The sequence below is a fragment of the Eretmochelys imbricata genome, chromosome 1 (genome assembly GCF_965152235.1).
Source record: "Eretmochelys imbricata isolate rEreImb1 chromosome 1, rEreImb1.hap1, whole genome shotgun sequence".
Lineage (NCBI taxonomy): Eukaryota > Metazoa > Chordata > Testudines > Cheloniidae > Eretmochelys > Eretmochelys imbricata.
The window spans coordinates 154144380-154167569 of record NC_135572.1 but is presented as its reverse complement, the minus strand read 5'-3'; the positions used below and the strand labels follow the sequence as shown (position 1 = coordinate 154167569).

Genomic DNA, 23190 nt, shown 5'->3' with positions numbered 1-23190 from the left:
GCTCCAGGTTAAATGCACATAGTTTGAATTAGCTGCTGATAGCAGAGGGCGGGGTAGTCAGCAACATCTCGTGTTTATGCGGCAACAAATGCAGTTTAAACAAGGCAGATCATTTCCCCCAAGAGTCGCCCCGTGGGGCACCATAGAATTAGTCAAACGTTTCTCTCAGAACTCAATGGTGCAAGAAGTAGGCGAGAACCTCTAGTTTCAGGGTCCAACAAGGGGGGCTCCAAAGAGTCGATTCGTTAAGGCGCCGTGTTTCTAGAACTACTCGACAAAAGTCTAGAAGTCTGAGTGTGTCATCTCTGGGATGCCAGCTGAGTCCTCCCTTTTCAGCGAAGACTGAGGCAAATGCCAGTCAGAGCCTCCTGCCGCAGAGTGAGAGCTAGCTATATACCTACCACCCTGCTGCAAGACACATCGCTGCCAAGCCAGCGAAGGCTACCGGTGCTGAAAGGACACTGGAGCACATTCCCCCCCAGCTGTCACTATCCATTTGGTACCTCTGTGGATTACTCTGTGCTCTTACTAGGTGACATATGCGTCACGTAGCAAACACATTGCTAACATAGCCTCCTCCTAGCCAGTGCTCAGAGCCTCCCAGTCCTCACCAACCACTTTGCTGACACAATCACACGAAGACTTGTATAAATGGATTAAATAGCAGGTTCGCATTAGTGCAGAGAAATACTTCACCCAAGGAGCTCTGCTAGCTCAGCGTCACACTGCCACCTTCTTTAAGCTCGTCTGTAACAATCTACTAAGGAACGGTCCCATAACTGGTCTTTGAGCATCGCTTTATAAATAAAGTTAGTGCCTATCAAATTTGTTAGTCTCTGAGGTGCCACAAGTACTCCTGTTCTTTTCACCCCAGAACAGATATTTGATGTAATCCCGATTTCCCTGCTACAGTTAACGGGTCATTGTATTCCTAACAAACTCGCCTGTTCAGAAGCATAGCTGGAAAAAAACAGTTTGAGTTGAAGGTTTTCCTTCAAAAGGGTGTTTCCTACCAGGTGTGTTTATATGTGCCTCTGCACCCCAGATGTAGCTCTTAGAATCCATTCAGCCATATTACAGATGTCAAAAGAACAAAACAACCCATGAAATAAAGATGAACAGCCAATAATAGCTCCTTAGCCATTATTTAAAAGTGTGGTTTTGGCCTATGTCTATGTACTTGTTGCAGAGACATTTCAACCTTGCATGCTTTCCCAAGAAGAAATTTATGTAAAAGTTGGAAGAAGTCATACTCTGGTAGCTAAAGCCCAGCCTTGCTGAAGATTTGTGATTCTGCCCTACTCATTGCTGAACTAGTACTTTAGTCTGTGATTAGTCCCATTCAAGCCAATGAGTGTACTGGGAAGCCTTATACTATTTCTCTCAAGCTGGAGTCAGTCCCTAAATAATTAGTCCCTCCTGCAGACCTTATTCAGGCAAAAATCCCAACAATTTTAATTTCTCAACATTTTGGAAGCAGACTTTTTTTTAAAGACAACAGTGCATGAGATAAGGAGGTTAAGTCCTAAATGTTAGCTCCTTGGCTTTTGCCATAACCTTAGTGTTCTTTAAAGGGCGCTCTTCTATTCAGATTTAGCACAAGCCCTGAAGTGACTGTGATACCAGATAAGTAGGGACCTACCAAATTCAAGGCCATGAAAAACGTCTCACAGACCGTGAAATCTGGTCTCCTCCCGTGAAATCTGGTCTTTTGTGTGCTTTTACCCTATACTATACAGATTTCACAGGGGGAGACCAGCATTTCTTAAATTGGAGGTCCTGACCCAAAAGGGAGTTGCAGGGGGTTGCAAGGTTATTCTTTTTTTGGGGGGAGGGTCATGGTATTGCCACCCTTACTTCTGTGCTGCTTTCAGAGCTGGGCAACTGGAGAGTGGCAGCTGCTAGTTGGGCACCCATCTCTGAAGGCAGCAGTGCAGAAGTAAGGGTGGCAGTACCATACCATATCATCTTTCCTTCTGTGCTGCTGGTGGCGGGGGCGCTGCCTTCAGACCTGGGATCCTGGCCAGCAGCCCCCGCTCTCCAGCTGCCCAGCTCTGAACCAAGGCTGCCACCAGCAGCAGCGCAGAAATAAGGGTGGGAGTACTACAACTCCCCCTACAATAACCTTGTGACCCCCCCCCCCACAACTCATTTTTGGGTCAGGACTCCTACAATTACAACACCCTGAAAATTCAGATTTAAATGGCTGAAATCATGAACTGTATGATGTTTAAAATCTTATGTCCCTGAAATTGACTAAAATGGAGCATGAATTTGGTAGGGCCCTACAGATAAGTCATTATGCACTTATTTCGACATTTTTTTTTAGAAGCAGCCCTGTAACACAAAGATAAACCTGGCACCGAATTGCCAGGCCAAGTGACTTAAATATGTTTATTCTTGCTTGGGAAATCCAGTCTGCGTGTAGAGCCCCATCCTGCTTTCATGACACAGGCAAAACTGCCATGGCAAAAAAGGGGGTTGGGCCCTCAGAGAGCAGAGCCCGCTTCTGTTTGCTCGCTGTAGCTTCAGCTCTTATCATTTCCCCTGTCATTTATAATCAACCCCCCCCCCCAGCCCCCTGAACCCTTCTGAGGAGGGAGGGAAACAAAAGGCAGCTGCGCGCAGAAAAAGGTGCTGGAGACGGAGAATGACTTTTGGGGCTAGAGCAGAGCCTTGGAAAGGAGAGATTCCTGTTCAGAAAACTCCGCTCGCACCGTTTCTGTCCTGCCCTTGAACTGACAAGTGAATATCTGCCTCACAACCAGAAAGTAAATCACATCGAGCCTGGCTCAAGGGAGAGCGTACAACGCTTCCCTCGGTTGCTAAGAAGTGGAAGATTTCTGCTTTCCAACACAGTCTGTTTTCTATGCAATATTTACTCTGGGAGCCCGCAGAAATGCGTTCGCTGTTTGATGGTGAGCGTAGAGCAGCTCCCATTTTCCTGGTACAAATCAGTTGAGGAACCCCCACGGCGAGGAGTATCAAAGTGAGATCGGCTTGGTAATCCTCCCAAATCATGGTTTTACTGCAGCTCTCTGGAGACTTTTGAGCAGGGTGCAGCGTAGTTAAGTGAAGGTCTGGGCGACTCTTTCTCCTTCCACTTTGCAGGCAAAACCTGCCTATCCTGTGCTTGTTTAGCTGTGTAAACTTCTGCTATTTACTGCCCGTTTCCTTAGGCGCAGGGAGTTTGATCAAACCTTTACGATATGCCGAGAAGCAAATGCAAATGGGATTTTGAACATTTAACTGAGTCAACAGACAAGGCACTTGCCCCTGCGAGCGTATCGGTTCAGTAATATGGCTCCGAGGGTCAGCCCGCATGATTTTTAATCTCAAAAAATATCTAAAACTAGCCCTACTGTAATCGTATTAGCCCAACTGCATTTAAGGAGGAAAGGGCTTGGTGTCTGCCTTGCCAAAAGCAGACAAAGGTCTGAAAGGCAAGGCCTCCGGGTGTGCCGCAGGGGGTCGAGATTTGTTAATGTTCAATCTTGAATGAGAGACCAGGTTAGTGAAACGCCTCGAGATTTTTCTAAACAGCGCATGATTAGACGATGTAGAATTTCCCTTCGTTTAGCAACTGAGTTTGCCAGTCAGGCTCTTGGCAAAATTTAAAATGGAGGAAGTAAAAACCCAACACATAGGACAAAGTATCCCGGAGTGCTGCTTTTCCTTCTGCCACTTGGGTATAATTTCTCTTTGGAAATTATGCTAAAATAACATTGTGCATAAATTAATGATTTATTTATTTGGCTAATAACTTTCACATTGTTGCTTATATTTATCTAGGCTAAAGGCCATCTGTAAAATGCCCCGCAGCTGTAGCCAGTGCTAAAACAGAGTGCCTTGGAACCAGAAACCAATGTCCCTGAAATGAACAAGTGGACAAGTTACTAGGTTCAGTCACTCCACACAACAATTTCTTGATCACCAAATAGATGAAGTAGGCGTCCGCTAACGGAAACATTTGAAAAGGCCACATGCAAACCCTTTCATTGCCGTCGATTTAGACAGGCTAATTTTAAAGTCACAACTGACCACGCACAAAAAATAAAAAACCTTTGGTCAGACTAGGGAATGTGAGAACGATCACAAGCTATCCAGATTTACACGACAATAAAACACAATTAGCTACGATAATGGCGCCAGAAATAATTGATAAAGTGTCTTATTTCTCTTTGTATACAGAAGGCAAAATAGACACCCTCAGTGAGATCACACTGTGGTCAAAGCCTCTGCCCAGAAACACCAGCACTGATTGTGCATTTTACATTTAAGGGGGGGGAGGGAATATGTGCTCCTTTAATGCAAATCATCTTTACACAAATAGATTTGCAGGCTCACAAAGCCCCCGCAGACCTGACCTCTCCCTACATAGTTCGTAGCTATAAGCTTGGGCAAGCGGCTAACCCAAAACCCATGTCCCTAGAGCAGATATTATCCGTGAAAACGCCTTGAAAAATCAGTCACAACTCAGGGCTGTTTTAAGAAAAGTCCGATTAGGAAGGGCTGGAACTAGCCTGCAACTAATCTCCGAGGCCTTCATGCCTCCCTGGCGAGCAGCGCCCCAATGCCATGTGCAATTAACAGAAAAGGACTCGGAGAGAGCAACGCTGAATTGAATGTGCAGACTTAAAAAAAAAAAAAAAAAGTTAGCACTTGGGCAACTCTGAGGGCGCCGCAGAGGGGGGAGAGAGATCCCAGAACTGTTAGATCAACGTGCCCGTCTGCCCGGGAGGCTGACACCATCCTGCCGCGAGTCCGCCCAGCAGAGCAGGTTTAACCGGGCCAAATGCAAAGCGCCAGGGCCGCCTTTTGTGTGCAGCCCCATAAAACAACTCCAGGCAGGTAAAACTCCTCCGAGCCTGGCGTGCCTCTTGCACTAGCAGGCCACCAGCGCTGCGCACCTCCTGCCCACTCCCCCCCCAGGCGCGCACCCACGCACACTAGATCTTTCCCCCGTCAAGAAAGGTGTTGGAGACCATGGAGACCGGAGGAGGGGGAGCCCCGTCACGTACCAAAGCCCAGGGCAGCAGCAGCAGCCAGCTGGAGCCCAGCGAGGTCACGTTGTGTCTCAGACCCAGCCAGATCCCCCGCCAAAGGTTCCCCTTCCCTGTTGCCCGTGGGGAGAGGAAGGAAATGGGGGGAGGGAAGAAGCTGCTGGGGGAGTCCCCCCCCCGGTCCAAACTGCCTCCCCGGCCAGAGAGCAGCAGCGCCAGACAAAGGCGAGCCTTGCAGAGAAAAGGGGACCCGCCAATACCCGGCTGGGAAAGGCGGGGACGCGCCGCGCGGCTGGGAGGCTAGTGGGGTCCGGCCGACCGAGGGGGCTCGGAAACCTGCCCTGCTCAGCTGGCCTGGCGGGGAGGAAGAGGAAGCCGAGCGAGAGAGCCAGCGAGCGAGGGGGGGAGGGGAGACAGCGCCATCTTTTCCTGGCACAGCCACACAGCCAGCGCTCGGCTCGGCCACGGTGCCTCTCGGTTTCTTTTTAGCAGCGGAAAACGTGCGATTAGCAGGCAGCCAGGCGGAGCCGCCCTCCCAGCCCCGCGCCCACACAGCCCGCAGCTCGCTCCCCCCCTCCCTCCGCGTGATCCCGGCGCGCAGCCTCTCGCTGCAAAGCCAGATCGCAAAACAACGCCTGCCCCAGCCTGAGCGCGGCCAGCCAGGCCCCGGGGTGGGGGGCAGCTGCGGGCCCGACCTCCCTGCGTGTCACAGCGCTGCTGCGAGTGGGCACTCGCCCCTGGAGCGGGAGCTCCGCGCCCCCTGCTTTGCGCAGCTGGCCCCGGGGGGCGAGCCCTAGCCCTGCCGTACCCAGGGGTGGGCTGCGCGGTCACCGCTTCCGACAGCGGGGGCGGAGAGCCAAGGCCCGATTCCTCTCGCTTTTCACACCCTGCACCTTATCGCGGGGAAGCAGCTGGGCGATCCCCGCCCGCCCGCCAGCCAGGCAGCAGGGAAAGGAGGAGCCGGCGTTGCAACCCTAGAGCTTTACGCTCCCTCCTAGGGGAGGGGGAGCCGAGGCCCCGCTCCGGCTGCTGCCTCCTCCCCCGCGGGGCGAGGGTGGGGTGCGCTCCCAGTTCTCCGCTTCTGGGGCCCGACCCTGTGTGTGTGGGGGGCTGGGGGGGTCCTCTCCGGGCGAGAGCTACCGCCCCTGAGCCGGCACAGCAGCCCACAGCCCCCTGAATAGCGCTTTATTATCCAGCGCTCAAACCCCTCATTGTGCTTGGCAGAATCACCTGCCTCCGCTGGAGCCGGGCGCGGCAGCCGGGGCCATATGGAGCTCGCGCCGGCCCGGCCCGGCTCGGCTCGGCTCTCCCCGGGGCGCGGGAGGAGGGGCAGGCAGCTCGCGGGCGCCCCGCACACTGGCTCGCCCCGGGAAGCCTGGTCAGGCAGCCGCGGCTCTGGCTCCGACGAGTCCCACACAAGCCAAGCGCGCGGCCGCCTCGCGGACCTGCTGCTGCCTGGGGGTGGGTGGGGAATTTAAACGGGGCGGGGGGGGGGGCTGAGCCTGGTGAGGGGGATTTGATGGGTGGTTGGCTGAGCCGGGGGAAGGAGGGGGTTGGGTTGGCTGCGCTTAGTGATGGGGGATTTGAGAGCGAGAGAGAAGGGGAGGGAGGTGTTGGCTGCGCTTGGTGAAGGGGGATGGGGGGGCGGCTGCCGCTCATGCTGGGGAATTTTTCTGAGGGGAGGGCTGCGCCTGAGCGGGAGGGGGGATGTGGTGTGGGGGTGTTGATTGCGCCTGCCGAGGGGTATTTGATAGGAGGTGGGAGAGACAGCTCCTTGTTTCTAATAAAGGAAAGGACTTTTATTGAAGGATAAATGCAGGGAACGAAAGTAGTGTGGGTTGCGTCTGGTGAGGGGGGGATTAGACGGGGGCAGCCACTACCCTTGGTGAGGGGGGATTTGGTGGGGGCAGGGATGGCTGATCCTGGTGGTCGGGATATGATGGGGGGAGGGTTGGCTGGCCCTGATTGCTGGGCTGGGGGGCTTGATGGGGGAGGGTTGGCTGGCCCTGATTGCGGGGGGGGGGGGTTGATGGGGGGGTTGGCTGGCCCTGATTGCAGGGGAGGGCTTGATGGGGGAGGGTTGGTTGGCCCTGGTGGTCGGGATTTGATGGGGGGAGGGTTGGCTGGCCCTGATGGGGGTAGTGTGGGCTGCCCCAGGTTGGGGAGTTGATGGGGAGTGCGGGCTGCCCCTGGCCAGGGGCTGTGTGTGTGAGTCAGGGGGTGGGGAGGTGTCGGCTGCGCCTTGCTGGTTGGGATTTGATAGAGGCGGGTAGGAGACAAGTCTCCTGTTTCTAATAAAGGAGCCGGCTTTTATTGAAGGATAAATGCAGGGAACAAGAGTCGTGTGGGTTGCAGCCGCCGAGCTTCGTTAGCTGCTGATGTGACTGTGAAGAGAAAACGCTTCGCAATCATTTGAGAGCGAGAAACGCCTGGGAAGGAGCCCAACACCCCCTCCTGCCCCCCGGGGAGCCCCCCCCCCATCCTCTGTTGCAGTCGCCCCAGACTCAGTAGCTGAGGGTGCCTGGGGAGCCAGGAGACGCAGACCCTGCTAACGGCTGGGCTTGGGGACTTGCCAAGTTGCTGTGACTTAGGGGAACTCTGGGGATGACTAATCGCCTAGGGCTAGGGCTTAGCGAGGTGGTTTTTTGTCATCAGCTGCTGACCCACTCGCTACGAGAAAATAACTGCGGCGGGTTTCTGAGAAGGAGCCTGGGGCTGCGCCTGGCCTCAGGGAACTCCCCTCTCCCCGCATGGAGATCAGCTCTGCGCCCTCAGCAACTGCCTCGGCGGGGCTGCTAAGCCGGCCGGGCCCGGCGTGCATCAGTGTGTGCGCTCCCAACTAGGAGGGGACGGGGTGTGGGGAGGGTGTGTTATGGCGGAGGGCTGCGCTGTCTGTCTAGGCTGAGCCAGGGTTTGCGAGCTGCACCCTGCGGGGCATGACCGGAGGGAGAGAAGTGAAGAGGAGCTGCCGAGGGCGGAGACTCAGCAGGACCAGGCCCTGTGGCCTCGGTTTCTTGGAGTGGTGGGAGAGGGTGTCTTCATGCCTGGGCCCTCTTCTCAGCATGTGTGGGAAGGGGAGGAGGTGGAGGAGATTCCTGGCTCTTCCTGGATTTAAAGTCTGGTCGTAGGGGATGAGTGAAGGGATAAACATGTCCCGATTCTGTCCTGGTGGAAAGATGGAATGGGGGTGGTTGTGCTCAGAGGAGTGTCACTTCATATTCCAGGCTGGTTGTCCTATGCCTATGTGTCTGGTGGTGGGGGCTGTATATCCTGCGTTTTTCCGCACTGTCTTCCGAGTTCAGAGGTGCTGAATGTCTCCAAAAGTTACATTGGAGAAATTGTGTGTCTGGGCCTGTCCGGCTGGAGAAAGGGGCTGCATGTCCTTTTACTTCTATTCCAGACCGTGGTGTCTGGGGATGTGCCTACAACAGGGGATGGGAAGAAGCCGCCTTGTTTTAGCTCCAATGAGAAGCAGATAGCATATAAAATAGGGTGAAATTGTAGAACTTAACTAGATGTATAAATCTGAGAAAGCCCTCTCTTTTGTGAACGACTTTTTTTTAAAAAATCTACTTCTGCACTAGTTCAATCTGCAGCCAGTCCTATGGCATTTCCCCCGTTTTTAACTCTAAAAAGGCCTGTAAAAAGTCAGTAGAGGCTCTTATTTTATATTAACAATCACCATATGTTGACACTGTTATGTGACCCTCCCAGATACAGCTACCTGTTTAGTTTCAACTCAGTGAGTGGTTAGTAAAACAAAGACAAGTCCCTTAACTACTAAAATAAAAGCCTGGCTAGTAGCTCAGTGTAGTGAGTGAGAACAAAAGCTCTGATGCACAGTAAATCTTAATTATTCCTAGTTTTATTTAATTTAATCAATTACGTGAATAATTCTGGCTTCCAACAGCCACATTTAGAAGAAAACCTTTAGTGACTGAGCTACTGCTTTGTTTTAGTTATAGAAACCGGTGGAAGGGAACTTGGTTGTGAATGCCTTTTTTAAACTGAAAATACTTTTATTTTCCTTTGGCTTTTTGAAGCTGTTTTCGAAATGAACATTTCAGAGATAAGAGGTGACAGATCCAAATCGCTGGGGGGAGGTTGTAAACGGACGTTTTGCCCCAGCTTACTGATATCTTATCTTTCACACTTGCAGGGCGAAAAAAGTGGCTTATCTTTGTACCCACCCCCCTCTTGCCTTAATTGCTAAAAACACTGCGAAGTGTTAAGTACAGGACTAAGGAATCTCTCGGTGTCTTCCATGAAAATAATTATGTTTAAAAATTTGGAGATGTTCTCTGTACAAACACAGAAACCCTCCTATGCTTTCCCTCGGCCGTGCTTTAAGGCTGCACATATCCATCTCAAACGTATGCATTCAAGTTAGGAAAACCGCTGCTGCTGGGCTTGCAGCTGAACTGAAAATCCAGTCACTTAATACCAGTCAGCCCACAAGGACGAGTCATTGGTACATTCTGTCGTTTTCACGTTTAATTCTAAAGTATGAACTTACAGTCACCTCTAAAATAGATAGAATAAAATCCCTGTTTATCAAACCAATAGCAGAATTGTACTGGCTCTTCAGAAACAGGATTAGCTCATGGCTTTACTCCCCCTTTAAAATAAGGTAGCTGGAGGTGATTCACCGATTGTATCAAATTATTAACATATAAGCTAGTGTCTGCAAAAACACGCTTTAAAATAATGGCGTTTCCCCCTTCCATTGTATGATATTTAAACTCTGGAGCTTGGTGGATATTTGGTCGTTTGTCTGTGTCACATGCAGGCCGCTAATGGCTGGGATTCCAGGCGCTGTGTATTGCGCATTACAGAGATGCCTGGTACATACTGAAGGGTCTGATCAGTGTTTTCAGTATAAAACCCCATCATGGAGGGTTTATAAATCAACTGCAAAAATTAGCTGTAGACTCAGACGCAAAGGGCTTTAATTTAAACACGAATTTAGCAAGCGATTAGGGCGCACAGAGATTGAATTGCTCTGTTCAGAGCTCAGATTCTCTCCGTAGTAGTTTCAGTGTCTGCATGCACAGTCCGTGTATGCTACCAATATTTAGATCATTGCGTTGCGACCTAGAGTATAAAAAGGGCTGTAAAACCAAAATAGTGTATTCTATTTTTTATTCCCTTTAAGAATTCTCCTCCCCCGCCTCCCTTCAGCCCCCTGCTTCGCAGCTGCATCTTCCTGCTAGGAAAACTGGACAGGATTTCAGACAGTAGTCCTTTCAGAACCTGTCAGCATCGCTCCTTGATTGGTTGTCAGAGCACTGGGAGGCGAACCCTCCCCCTCGGGATGGGCATGCTGCTGCTTCCCCGGCACCCCAGAAGTGACAGGCAGAGTCTGATAACACAACTCTGCTCTCCAGTGTGCCAGCAGAAAAAGCTACTCTTTGCTCACCAGTGCCTTCCCTAACTATTTCTAGTGTTTTGAACCAACAAACAATCAAAATGGCTGAAATATTAAACTTCAAGAGGTGGCTACTGTTCACTCGCTATATATGGTTTTGTTTTGGAGATATTAATCATGGTTTTCCCAATATGCTTCCCAAAAGACGAACTCGAAGGGACAGCCTTCTTTGTCCAGGAAGCATGTATCTTTATGTAATTTACCTATTCAAGGAGCTGATCAGGTACATGATACATAAAACTGCCTAAGTAGAGAGAATGGAGGGATAAGTGTACTAGTCTGGTGACTACAGAGTATTTCAGGAAGGTGGGAATTATTAAATTAGTTTGTTACAATTTTGTGTGGTTTCTGCCATGTACCAAAAACAGCCAGGAAACAGACAAACAAGGCTGACACACTATCCTTAACGCTTTTGCTGGGTTTGTTTCCTTAATATTATAAATTAAGGATTGAAAAACAGCCTCAACTTTGAATTTTCTCTCTGATGCAGATGAGTGTCACAACTTTGATAAAACCTAAACATATTTTTCCTATTTGGTTATTGAATGATGCTGATCTGTACAAGCCATAGACTTTTCCATTATAATAGTTATTATTCAGGGTTTTTAACTGTGAGGTACCAAGTAATCAGACCTAAACCTGGAACACAAATTATAAAACTGAATCTTTTGTTGTTAGTTAAGGTGGTTTAAAACATAGTTGGGAGATATCAAAACCACCGATACTGTTTTATTGAGTGGGGGAAGGATGTGAAGCAATATTTTGGTCATTTCCCTTTGGAAACAATCTCAGACAGTAGCCATAAGGAACTAAAACTGGATCTAATATGAACAGAATTGCCCTGTGCTACAAAATACAATTATAGGAGTTGTAATATGAAAACTCACTTTGATTTCAAGGGGAGTCTGTAGGATTTTGTAACAATATGCTGGCATTGTGTCAGGCCTGAAAGAACTACTGTACAGACCCTGCATAAGGCTGACTGAAGCTTGTCTTGCTTTGTTATTCAGATTTCTCCACGTCCATTAAAAACAGACTTACAATTTGCAAGGATAAAGGTCTGGTTTAAGACACACACTGGCAGGACAATTCAAAGCTCAGGATAGTGATCGGTCATTTGTAGGCTTTTTCATGGCACTAATCATCATAGTTTCTGAGCACCACAAATGCATTATTTAATGTATCCCACAGTACCTCTGTAAGGTGGGGAAGTATTATTATTACCATTTTGCAGATGGAGAACTGAGGCACACAAAGATTAAAGTCCCAATCTAGTGCACTAGCCATAAGATTTTCTTTGAGGGCTGGTCTGGGATTTAACTGTCACCTTCTAGTCTAGAAGTAAGAGTGATAACGGAGGTACACACAAATTTCAGAATAAGGTATTATTTGTACTATTGTGATTCATGGAATGGCAGGTAAATGAAAGACGGAGTGAAATAACCTCCTTTTTCAGGCCTCATGTTAGAAGTCCCATTCTACCGTTAACAATGGATTTGTCTTTACGAGGTTGTTAAGTGCTTAACGTTATTGGAACAGTTGTGTTTGTGAACGCATTCTCACCATACTTTATAAAAACATCAGCGCAACGACCCCAGCGTCTGTGTACGGCGGCGCTCTCTCTAAGCTTTCATTGAAATCCTTCCTTCACTGAGTGCAGTGTACAGCGGCGTGACCTCCGGGTCAGCTCCCTTAAGGGCTCGTGGGAGGGGGAAGGCGGCCTGATAGTCTGTAGGCAACACTAGGCTCTGAATTTACCGAGGCGTTGCCTTCATCGGCTTGAAGGAAATGCAGCCCTGTGCGTTCAGAAGAACCGAGCCAACCCGGTTGAGGGATTGAACTGCAGCTCCAATGGCTTCACAGGGAAGTGTGGATCACATCTGCCACTCTCCAATTGCAAAGCTTTGGGACGTGAAAACAACAATAAAGCAGACAGAAGAACAAATACGTTTCTGTTCCTCCGAACAACGAACAAAGTTAAAGAAAGTAGTTTTAAAAAATAAAAGAGTGATCAGTTTGGTCTTTTCTCAAGATAATTTGAACAGGAATAGTTCTAAAAATACGTGTGAAACAGGGCCCTTTTTAAACTAGGGACGGGGTAACTGTTTCATTACAACATGTAGATTTCATATACACTGTGAATCAGGAAATGTAAAGAAGAAAATATTTTTTACAGAGAATTAACTCAATCCAATTGCAGACTTTACCCACAAGGAGAGGGGAACCTATAGTTCTACCTTTCAAGTACAAAAAAAAAAGCAATTTAATTAGGTTTTTCCCCAGGGGAACAAAAATACCAGAGGCCTTTCCTCCAGCTCTGTGTCTGTAACTCACGTATGTTCAGTCTAATAACTTTTAATGTCTAGCCCTAAAACGTCTTTATAAAAAAAAATAGCTTTACAAGGTAATAGGCCAGGTGTCCTTCTGCTTGTTATCCGAGATTAAAAAACCTGTGTGATAGTTTTCAGATGTAAACCCAATAAACCTGGAATAAAATATAGAAACTTTTTTCAGTGTTTGAATGTGAACCCTTGGTATCATCACAGTGGAAAACATCTCAGATGCTCAGTATATGCCTAAGGCACTTGCAACTCTTTTCTTAAGCCTAGATATCTACCTACTGCTTAAAAATCCCATTTCATTTGCATCAGCTGTTTTTAGAGGCTTGAAGGCAAGGCAATTCAGTTGTGTGTCTAGAGTTTCGGGTTTCAAACAGTTGATATTTCACTTCTGCTTTGAAAGGGACGATATTTTTAAATAGACACATACCGAAAGCTAAAACAGTATGAATAAAATCTCACAGAATACCAACTCTATTGTCAGAACTTTTTAATTTTTTATCTGCCTGGTAAAACGCTGTTGGTTTCTAAGATTCACGACTTCAGTTGTTTTTTAGTCCAGTCTTCTTTAGGGAACTTCTGTTTTTCCACCTTTAAAGACAAGTCACTCCTGTCATTACAGAATACACCTTTATGAACCAATACCTTTTGTTCCCCCTATTGAATAGACACCTTTTTTAGTCAAGATTAAGGGTTTGTAAAAGTACTAAGGTGAACACGTTATTCAATTTCTCACACTGAATCCTCCACGTAGAGATGAAAAATACAATGGGTTAAATTGCCTACGTTAACCGTGCTCTATCTGGACAGAATTAACAAAGAACAGTACTAATAAAGGCCCGCTTCTGCTCCCATTAGATGCAATGGCAAAACTCCAAGTCACTTCTATGGGACCAGTATCGGGATCCAAAGATTACTTGTGTGAGTAAAGCGAGCAGCATTTCCCCCTCAGCATCCTTAAATGGGGGTAGGGTTATGCTGTAATCTCTCTTCTGCTGTTAATTTCAGCTACTAACACTATGAAAAATGACGGAGCACTTTGTATACCTATACCGCTAACGCAGAGCAACCAAATGTATGAGTATCTGTCAAATCGGGCGTTAAGAACATGAAATTTACCAGCTGAGCTGCCTGAGCCAAAAGCTGCTCTGCCAAAGTAAATAGATGCAGTAGATAACCAACAACCCAGCGATTAAAGGGCTCCAAAACCTATGCAGAAATCTTAAATCAGCAGTAGAAAATCCAGGAAGGAGAACTGCGTTCTCCAAGCGCCACCCCACTATTTCCAAACAATTCACACGCCATGAAAATGTGTTAAGGAGTCTCCGACTTGGATCAGGCAACAGATTTATAATCAGGGTGGCGTTTCCACGCCGAAAGGGAAGCCGTTGAGATACGGTGCTTTTTAAAAAAAGGGATCAGAGGGGAAATGTGGGGAGAAGTAGAGCAGTCCAGTGGAGGGGTGCGTGTGATGAGAAGGAGAAGCTGAGCGTTGCGATGTGGAGAAAGACATTTTTGGGGCAAGGGCTGCCGGGCGAGGGACGCAGTACGGGAAGGGGGCGGGGGGGGAGCGAAGTAGAAAGTGTGTTTTGGAGAGGGGGGGGGATAAAGGCAATCTTCCACTGGAGGACGATTGTCAATGAGAATTTAAAAAGGGCCTATGTTGTGGCGTGGGGGGAGGTGGGGAAAGCACTTGGGACGGAAAAGCTGGGGAGGGCCGGGAAAGCCGGGGGGTGGGGGCGTGTGACTGAGAATGGAGAGTCTGATGGGGCAGCGGCGGGCTTGATAAGGAAACCGTGTACTTCGGGAGTGCCAAGGAGAGCGAGCGGGAGGGAACAAAGGGGCACTTCCAGCTGGGGAAGGGGTGCTGCGGGTGGGGCTGAGGGGCGGAAGAAAGAGAGCGCTTCGCCGGCGGGGGAGGGGGAGTCCCCTCACCTGAGCAAGCGGGGGCGATTCGGAGTAAGACTGGCAAGGGGGAATAAAGAGCTTCCCCCCCGCCCCAACACAGCCCCTCGGAAGGGGGCTGCTGCGAGCGGATGGAGGCAGACCGGCGAGCCGGGGGCTGCTCAGACAGGGCCCGAGAGCCCACGCCACGCGCGGGAGCGGGAGCGGGGCTGAGCCCGGGAAGCGCGCGCGGAGCCGGGCCGGGCCGGGCCGGGCTGGCCGGGCGCTCCCCGGCGGCAGCGTGCTGGGGCTGAGCGGCGTCCGGCGGGCTGTCTGGCTGAGCGAGCTGCTGCCGCCGCCGCCGGGCTTTGACAGCTTGGCGGAGCGGAGTGAGCGGAGCTTTATGGTAATTGCGGTTCTCCACTGGCCTTCTGGGTAGCGAGCAGGGGAGCAGCGGGCGGGGGAGACACTTTCCCCTCAGCCGCTGCTGGCTGAGGAGAGCGCGGAGTCTCCCCGGGACGCCCTCAGCTTTGGGGCGGGGGGAGCGGGGCCGCGTGCCCGCCCGCCCGCTGGGACGGGAAGGGGGAGCCAGCCCCGAGGTGCGGCCGGCTGGGGGCAGGGAGAGAATCAATTAAGGGACGAGAAAAGGCTCCGAAGGGAAACGCGGGCGGGGGGTAACTTGCTCCGGGAGAGCGCGGCGGCGGCGCTGCTGCTGCTGGCGGCGGCTCCCTCAGCGCAGCGCCCGCCCGCTGGGGGGAGGCGGGGGCGGCGGCTGGAGGAGGAGAGGAGGAGGAAGGGGGGGGGGGGATGTGAGGGGAGCGCGGCGTGCAGCACACGGAGCCCGGGCTCCCAGCGGCAAGGGGAGGAAGAGCGGCTTTCCCGGCGGAGGGGGATTAAATCCCCAGCCACACACACAAAGCCGCGGCCAGGCCACTGGAGACGCCGGCCCCGCGGCGGGAGCGCGATGTAGGAGGGCAGCCGGCGCCGGCAGGGGACACTCAGCCCGGAGCAGCCAGCAACATGGCGCTGCCAGCCCAGCGCCCGCAGCCCGAGTGAGCCTGGCGGGCTGCGGAGCCCAGGCAGCAGCAGCAGCGTAGCCCTCGCCGCGGCCACCTGCCCCGCCAGCCTCTGCTGCTGCCCCCCGCGCGGCACGGAGCGCCCCCGCCCAGCGCCGCAGCGCGGACACACGCCCCGAGAGAGGGGGAGGGGAGCAGCAAACTTTTTGCATCCACCCAGCCCGAGCTTCCCTTCCGGGGAGAGGAGGGGACTACAGCCCCGGGACCCGGGCGGCCGCACTCGGCGCTGCTGCTCTCCCTGCCGGAGCACAAGGTCAGTGCTGCGCGAAACCTCGCTGCTGCGCGGAGTCCGGAGCGTCCCTTCCCCGCGGCCGGCGGGGCGGCGGGGCTCTGGGGAGCGGCCCGGTCCGCCCTAACGCTCCCCTGGGGGACGTGGGGCGAGGGCTCGCTGTGTGGCGGGGCCAAAAGGGCTGAAATGGGCAGCGAGCCCAGCGGGGCGAGGGGGTGGCAGGTAGCCGTCGCTGGCCGCCTGGGGGCGGTGGGGCCTCCTGGGGCGAGCCTCGCGGGCGTGGGTGCCGCGGAGTGGAAGTTTGTCGGCAGTTGGCTGGTAAAGATGCCCCCAGGGAGGCAGGGTGGGGTAAGCAAAGGGGAAGCTGCCGGTCGCGCTCTGTCTGCGCCCCAGCAGGAAAGAGGAGGTGGGGGGTTCCCGTCGTGTCTCGCTTTCCGATCTGGAAAGGGCTGTGAAAGCCCCACCTCTGGCAGCCGCCACGGCTTGCTCCCAAGGGAAGGGGGTGGGGGACACTTTTAAATCAGGGGAGAGGGAGGGCACGTACTCGGCTTCCCCTCCACGCCAGTGCATCTGGTGGAGAAGCCCAAGCGAGAAGAGCCACATTCATGGGGAAGAGGCTGGGGCTTTCGGGCGCTGGTTGTTCCAGGGCCAGGTAAAGGGTGGACTTTTAACGCTGTTTTTAAAGGAGCTGCTGCGTGAGGTTTTCTCGTTGATTTGCGAATGCAAAGGGGTTTTGTTCTTTGAAGCTGGGGGCGGCGGGGGGGGGGGGAGGAAAGGGAGCCAGTCACCGTGGTTACCCATTCAAAGATCATTGCTGGTATGGGGTCCGGTCTGATGTAGAAGTTTATTCATTTTAAATCTAGTTTTTAGTGGAAAAAAAACTACAGGGACGATAGGAACTTGCTATCAAAGGCTGATCAGGGAAGGATAGACAGGTCTATTTTCTGCAAGCCCTCGCCAACTCTGAGGCTGGTCTGCGCAGCATATGGGGCATGTATTTGATGTTCGTGAGGCGAGTCCGGGGGCGATATTTGCGAAGGTTTCACGTTCCTCTTTTTTTTCTCTCTCTTCCTTCCTTTCTTCTTTCCGCGATGTGTGTAGGATCCGAGGTTGCGGGCGGGCGGGAGGAGGGGAGGGGGGAACCAATGACTGGTGTAACACTGACGAACTGTGGGATTGTGTTTAATGGTCTCGCCTCAGAGCTTGTTGCAGCATTAATTTCTTCTAATGAATCTTTTGCAGAAAGTCCGCTCATTGCTTTCATCTGCTCCTCGGAGCCTGCAGCTTTGCATTCGTGTTTTGTATTAAAAACGAAAAGAGCCTAGCCCGCCTACAATGTGGTAGCGAAGCCTGGTTGTTTCAAGGCTTTATTAACTTTTCCGTGGTGAAGAGGTCATCGCTCCCTATAAAGTGGGGATTGGCAAAGGGCTGTGTAGCCGACCCTACTAGTACGATCTGGGAACAAAGATAAAAAGGAGGAAACCTCTCCATAAGGTGGTGTTAAGTACAGTCTTGAGTATTTATTGCCATGGCGTTGGAAACAGACACCAGACACCGAAATCAATTGTTACTGGGTGTTTAATTCAGCTTTGCCAACAGAATTGCATTTCCCCCCCCCCCCCCATCGCAGAACATTTACATTCTGTTAACCTTGGAGAATCGTGTCTGGCTGCTTCTGTCACGCGAGTCCATTAATGTAGCTTCTTCACTGAGACGTTGGTGCTTATATATTTGTCTAGGATTCGGTGCAATTGCATTTGTACACACGGATTAATTTTCCTTTCAGTTTTTAAGTGGAAGCCGTCGGTTTTTCTGAGAGGAAGACAAGGCAACGGGCACCTTAACTGCTTTTGGGGGGATTAGGAAGGCGGGTGTATGGGGGCGGGGGGCGTTCAGGCAGGGGTTGCAGTTCCGCTCTTTGAATTGCTGTCACAAATATGTGACTGAGAGTATGCTCTGGATCAATGAGTTGCATAGCTCATTAGCTATTTCGCAGCTTTTTGCAGGATTGGACCTCCACCTCTAGTACCGTCCCTCTTGAATACGCAACTCTTAGGGAGAGCTAGAGACAGAGCAACACTTCGGTTGACTATAGATGGGTGTGAAAGGGCGTGATTAAGAAACATTTAAATTTTCAGGTTAATAGGTTTGTTCACTGGGGGAGGGGGTTGTTCTTGTTCTGCCTTCCACACTGACCCTGTCTTTCTCGAAGGGCGGGGAAGGCCCTGGCACTTTGAGCTAAGTGTTATGGTCGTGGAATAGAAAAAGTGTGTATCGTAGCAAACGCTAAAAGAGCAGACAAAATCCTATTTGTCAGGCATGAAGGTGGGCTGTTTTGAAGGCTACACATGTACAGTGAAGGATTATGTTGCGGACACTGTTTCTTTATTTCCTTCGCCATTTCTAAGGTGAGTGGCGGAGGCTGAGGGACCGGGAAAGGGCTTCTCCTGGTATTGTTTGTCCGTCTGTGATAGATCGGTCTAGACAGCCGTTCAGGCTCCCTGCGAGCTCAAGAACCGGAGCCTGAAAGGGAGAGTGGGGGGACCGAGAGGAAAAGGTCACGGCGGTATTTTTTGTTAACCCTTAAAGATGAGGAAAATCTAGATGGCTGGAGTAGTTAACAGAACCCGAGAAGCGATTGGAAGGAGCCCGGAGGGAAAAGGGGCAGCGCTGTGGATCGTGGGCTTACCCCATGCATCTAATTGCATTTTAAGAGCTGTTTCCCACAACAGGAAAAGAGTTTACGAGGCGAGTGCCAGATTATTTCGTTCCCAGAAGTTTCCTCTGTTTAGAAACTCTGAGGAGCGCGTTAACCCCGTGTCAGATTGGTGCGGGGCCAGACAAACACAGAGGGGCGCACAAAGGCTGAGCCTGGCGTGCAAGGGGCCCCGCGAGAGAGCGAGCGAGCGAGCGGAGCACGCAGTTCGTGTTTCCCCATCTCTTCTCTCCGCCCCCCTCCCCCGGGTCACGATGGAAAACCCACAGCGGAGATTCACAACCACTCCGGGCGAATACCGAAAGGAAAGCGAGTTTCCGCGAGAGCTTTTCAGATCGGATCAACTTCTCCCCTCCCACCCCGGAGCCCTAATGACCTGGGGGTGGGGAGGGAGTCGACTTTGTTTTATAGCACCGGGCTGCCCTCGGTTTGTTTAATGTATACACGGAAAGGCAGGCAAACCTACCTCAGGTTGTTTTGAAGCACAGCGGACTTCACAGGGAGGGTCATACCTCGTGGCCCGAAAAGGCAAACAGGGACTAAGGCTTGCGTTCCTGTTTGGGTTACTTTGAGTGGCGTATGGGTTTTCCTTTTGTAATAAGACGTTGTCAGTGGAATACAGGCGACCGTGTTGTGTAAGCCTATGCGGTGCAGATTAAAAGGAGTTAAGGCTCCAGAGCCGTAGATAAAAGCTGGTTTGTGTTGGATTTGCCTGCAGCGCAGACCATCCTCATTCCTCTTTGTTTGAGCCCTGGCTCAGGGCGCTCCAGCCTTATTGGAAATATTCCCGAGGAGTCAGCGCGGAGCCAGGGCAGCAGGCAGCTCAGCGTTTATTTACACTTCACATCTAAATACATCTTTAATTAGATAGAAGGAACACCGGAAACGGTAGATTGGTTGCATATCTAATAGAGACGAGTACCAATAGACCCTACAGAATTTCCTTCTTCTCCCCTCCCCCTCCCCTCCGCCCACCACCACAAAAAGAGCCCATGAAAACCAAGCCAAGAATCTGGAGACTGAACTGAAATAACCTCGTAATAAACCACACAGATCTCTTCTGAGGTTATTCTAATGTTAAAGAAGTACTTAACATATGAGAACTGAGGGCCCAAACTGCAGTGTACTGAGTGGTTAATAATATATTTCTGGGGTCTGTACTAGCCTGGTGGACACAGGCTAGAGTGCTGTGCACACTGAGTCCCTATCCTTCAGTACCAGGATGAGATCCTCATCTATAGACGCCTTGCGATTTGGCAAATTTCATAACAACCCTGCCCAAAACAGTTCACTTTCTTCATAAACAGGGGCTTTTTAAAAAATCAGGACGGTTCATAGCCATTCTAAGCTAGTGTTTAGAGGATTCGGTAGAATCACCGATGGAGAATTTTGGTTAGTCCTAGGACTGAAAAACAATACACAAGGTTTAAATCACATTGGTCCGTAATTTGTGGACATAAAAAATGTAAGGCTGCCATTTAAAAAATTAAACAATACCCACACTAAAGTCTAAATTATAGGAATGAAAATCTGTGACTTTTTTGTCTTCCAAAGAACCATAAGACTTTGAAAATTGAGTGGTTAAAGGACTAATTCAGTCTAAAGGCCTCATCTTGCTCCTGGTAGTGGGGGTGTAAAATATTGTAATTCCATTGACAAGGGAGTTAATTCCTGTTTTACTCAAGCCCTTTAATGTTGGCTGATGTACACAAAAGGCCACTCAGCTATCTGTTTGTAGGACTTGGATAGTGCAATACACTTCATTACACGGATGACATGTGATACTGTCTCTTACGTCTACATCTATAGCACATTTTAGTGTGGGCCTTTAAACAGCAGTGCACAGGATAGGAACAGCAGGCTTAATACTTCCTCCTTAAACTGATGTTGTTTAAAAATGAATGGTAGCTAGAATGAATGTTATGCTTCTTGCTTTTTGCAGTAATCTAACCACTCAGAGATCAAGTAGATTCCTTCCAGCGAGCCAGACTAACCCCTTTTAACTACATCGAAAAGCTCTCGCCCTGTGTGTATAATGAGAGGCAGAGGAGGCCTCATCTGCAGACAGGGGGAGTTCCCTTGTCCGTGAGCAGCACTGGCTACATGTAATCCTTGTGTCCTTTCACCGAAGAGGCTGATATGGAGTATTACTCTGAATCGACCTTTCCCTCAGACCTGTTCGGCTGTCAGGACTTGAACCTTTAGCTCCAACGATCTTTCAAGCAGAAGTTAATGAATGTTTCACAAGAGTTTCTCTGTCATGTGTAGCACCTTTTAATGGATGAGTTGACTAGTTAGGGAGAGAAAGCAAGAAGGCCACCAGCTCACAGAAAATATTTCCCTGAGAGAAGTTCTGTTAATTTGCAGGAGGCGCTTCTATTTTTTCTTTTTGCCGGACAACAAAACAACCTTCAACTAGTATTAAGATTTTTCAAACTATTTTTTACCAGTGGGACAAGTTAATATTCTTTCATTACTACCTGCCCACATATATATTTAGAAATAGCAAACTAGCATACTAAGATGATGTAGGACTTATTTTGGTGCTATTTTTCTGTATGAAATTTACCTTTATACGTTAATAGATTTGGTGCCCTGTGATTAGGCATGCAAGGAAGTCCGCTTAGAGAAGACCCTGACAACATAAAATATAATTTGTGATCTGAAAGACAGTTTCCAGTATAATCTCATTATGCACCACAGACTCCTGGTGTTATTTTGTGGAAGGCGGACAATGATCAATTTACATTGACCTGGGGCTGGGCGAGCTTTTAGATGGTAATTGCCATATTGATTTGCATGCAGAGAGGAGACCTGTTAAAATTAAAGACCGGAAGCTAAATTAAACTAAATTTATTGTCTAGGTACAAACTAAAAGACCTGTTAAAGTGTAAGGTAGAGTTTAAGAATCTGAAACTTGGAGGGGAAAGATATTTACATTGCTAGTCCCTTTAAAAAATACATATTCTTAGAAAGTGGAATGTAAATGCCCAGTTCCGAGTGAAAGTATATATGCCAATTCTATTTCACTTAAGGATTGTTACTTTTTTTAAAAAAAAAAAAAGTATAATAAAATCCTTGCTTTTTTTTAATCTCCTCCCCCAAACCCTTTTGTGATTTTGTTTTGTTAGTGTGACAGTAAACACACACACACAAGCTTTATTTGGATAGGACAATTGAAGTAGAAAGTACAGACTCCACCAACTACACTGGAAATTCTTTGTATAGAGTTGAGTGTGACCCTTAGGAAAGAGAGTAGGTTAAAAGTTCCACTCTACCTCAGCACTCACACCAATAAGTACTTCATGCAAGTTTTATCACCTTAATTTAATATCAGCAAGATCACTTTTAATAATATCTAGCTCTTATATAGTGTGTTTTATAAGTAGATCTCAAAGCGCTTTACAAAAAAGTCAGCATCCTTATCCCCATTTTACAGTTGGGGAAACTGAGGTAGGAGAGAGGTGAAGTGGTTTGCCCAAGCTCACCCAGCAGATTAATGGAAGAGACAAGATTAGAGCCTAGGTCCAGTGGCCTATCTAGTAGGCCACAAATTAACTTTTCCTTTAAACTATGCTTAGCAAACATGTAGAACTCCCATGTCACTGAAAACTGCAATAACATAACAAAGCTATATGCTATCATTCACTTTACAGATGTCTCAATGTATTTTAGTATGGTATAAGTATGTCAGTACTTCCATTTAGCAGTTACTTGTAAGAGTTCTGTCACAATTTTTAAAACAGATTAAACTCTTACCCTAAGTGTTCATTTAAAATACTCTGGAATGTATCACCTAGTGACCCTTGCCTTTAAATAGCTTCATACCACAAAATACTTAGGCTTGTGTTCTTAGTTTTAAAAGTCCAGACAATGGGACAATTGAACAAATGAGTACTCCAAAGTAATTGATGTTTGCATTCACACATTATCAGGACTGTTTTCATATTTTTGTATAAGTCCAACCACTCAGTAGTTCTATAGCATAGGAGCTAAACCGTATAGACATTTTACCTAAATAACTAAGAAAATATTAAAATTACATCTAGGTTCATGCTTTGTGTTAGAACTAATACCCAAACAAAAACACTACCTGTGTGTGGGTTTCTTTTGTGCACCAAAGGGAAGGAGGAAAGAATTAAATTCATCCAGTTTTGTATTTGGTTAGTTGTACTTCCTCTGCTAAGGTCGGATATTAGCTGATGTTAATCTGTTTTTTTTTTTAATGCTGCAGCATATAGACACACGGAAGTGAATTAAGGATTGAGAGGCAGATTCTCAGTATTGCTTTGAATTCTCAGAAAACTTTTGAGTGGTATTAGAAGGGACAGAGAGAAATCCATTTTCACTGGAAGATCTGCTGCTGCTGCTGCTGTGACCCAAACATCTTCCACATGATAGTTTAGGACTTTGGATAGGTACCACCAGGGTTCCTTAATCCACCCACTGGTGCTATAGAATCTAAATTCATAGAAGCAGGGACCTTTTAATGCACATATTATTGCTAAGACAGAC

At 49.2% G+C, this 23190-nt stretch overlaps 1 protein-coding gene across 6 annotated transcripts in view; it reads left to right on the top strand.

The window, feature by feature from the left end:
- Positions 1-15479: 15479 nt before the first annotated feature.
- BCOR (BCL6 corepressor) overlaps positions 15480-23190 on the top strand; it is a 67809-nt gene continuing 60098 nt past the window's right edge. For all 6 annotated transcript variants that reach the window (XM_077817326.1, XM_077817302.1, XM_077817336.1 and 3 more), the window contains exon 1: positions 15480-15983. The gene's annotated coding sequence lies outside the window, so the exon portion shown is untranslated. The remainder of the gene's footprint in view (positions 15984-23190) is intronic.